General features: G+C 49.2%; 1 pseudogene across 1 annotated transcript; it reads left to right on the plus strand.

Moving 5' to 3' along the window:
• Positions 1–950: 950 nt before the first annotated feature.
• Positions 951–1,691, plus strand: LOC308416729 (E3 SUMO-protein ligase NSE2-like; annotated as a pseudogene). Its single transcript has one exon. The product of its transcript is annotated as an E3 SUMO-protein ligase NSE2-like (transcript).
• The last annotated feature ends 195 nt before the right edge of the window (positions 1,692–1,886 follow it).

Genomic DNA, 1,886 nt, shown 5'->3' on the forward strand with positions numbered 1-1,886 from the left:
ATATTTACACATGCAGGTGTGCATGTGCACACATGCACAAACAGGCAGGCACACATGCACATACACACATGCACATATGATAAAATATCATACAATAAAAATAAAAATAGAGGGCTAGAAGCACTGAGAGCCCCACCACCGCCTCCAGCTTAGTCACCATCACACCCGGGAGGAGCTGTAGTCATCACGGGCCCCAGCCACCATCCCCGCAACCATGAGCAGGGAGGCTGAGACCCAGCAGCTGCCCGCCATCCCCCACCCACACCAAGCCTTGCTCCACGGGCAGCTGAGCTGGTAGTTGCGACCTGGGCAGCCTCACGTCAGTGGAGCCCACCAGTGGAGACAAAAGGGTTATCACAAGGAAGGTTTGGGGAACAACAATATGATTCAATGTGAGGAACGGATACGGTTTCATCAACAGGAATGACACCCAGGACAACGCATTTGTACACCAGACTGCCATAAAGAAGAATAACCCCAGGAAGTACCTTCGCAGTGTAGGAGATGGAGAGACTGTGGGGTTTGATGTCGTGCAGGAGAGCAAGGTAGACCAGTGAGACAGAGTATGTATGGGGTTACAGACCAGATTCTGCAGGGGCCCTCCTCGCCAAAAACAGCCTAAGGGACAGCAGTGAAGAGGACAAAGGAAATCAAGAAGACCCAAGGTCAGCAGCCACCTCAACGTCGGTATTGCTGCAACTTTACCAGTGCAGACGCCCAGAGAACCCTAAACCCCTAGATGGCAAAAAGACAACAGCAGCCAATCCAGCAGCTGAGAATTCGTCAGCTCCCGAGGCCGAGCAGGGCGGGGCTGAGTAAATGCCGGTTCACCATCTCTACCGTCGTCCGGTTTGGTCACCCAACAAGAAGAAATGAATATGAAATTCCAGCGTGCCATGTTCGGCTAGAGATCGCTGAGCGCAGTGGAACAGCCAGGTAACAATTTCAAGATGCCAGAACTTTCCAGAACAAATTCAGGTTCTACTTGTTACATATCCTTCAGTGGTGTAGGGTCAGCGTTCTTCTCAAGAAACATCCAGCCCTGTATCCGCTCCGGAATGAACACAGGTTCTAGTGTTGCCTCAGATCTTGTGGACACTCACACTGGAGTGAGTAGTGCTCACAGGATGGACAAGGCCATGGCTAAATTTGCTAAAATGGATCGAGAACTAAACCATCATTATATTAAGGCCTTCCAGTCTACAATAAATCACGTAAAAGAAGACCATCAAGAAAAAGTACCAGATTTGAAATTACTGGTGGAGGAGAAACTTTTGGTTTTTCAGGATAAGAGCTCTGACTCGGACTTTAAAGAGAATGAAAGTTTGTGCGGTTTAAGCAGCAGCCGAGGGAGCCGAAGAAACAACATGGTATTCATGCAGACGGGGAGAATGGCGGGACAGAAGGAACTGATGAAGATGTGATTGTGACCCAGAGCCAAACCAATTTCATCTGCCCCATAACACAGCTGGAAAGGAAGAAGCCGGTGTAAAATAAAATGTGTGGCCACACAGATGAAGCAAAAGCCATTGTTCGCACTATCGAATTCAAGCAGAAGAGGAGGAAGAAGGCCTGTTGCCCAAAACTTGGCTGTGGTCACACAGACATGAGAATCAGATCTCATTCCGGATGAAGCCCCGAGAAGGACAATTGAGAGCCACAACAAGAAGAACAAACGCCACTCTGAGTAGGAGCAAGCCACCTGCCCACAGGGATGTCAGTAGTCTGTCTCCCCGCAGCCACCAGAGTAAGGTTCGACAGCAATAGGCCTGGCGGAGCAGCGCTGTGTGCAGTAACCCTTGAAAGCTAATTGTAATTGAAAGCATTTTGTAAGTTACACAATAAAAACCAAGTGCATTAGAAGAAGGAGAAGAGGAGGAGGAGGA

This window comes from Micromys minutus (assembly GCF_963924665.1).
Source record: "Micromys minutus genome assembly, chromosome: 2".
Taxonomy (NCBI): domain Eukaryota; kingdom Metazoa; phylum Chordata; class Mammalia; order Rodentia; family Muridae; genus Micromys; species Micromys minutus.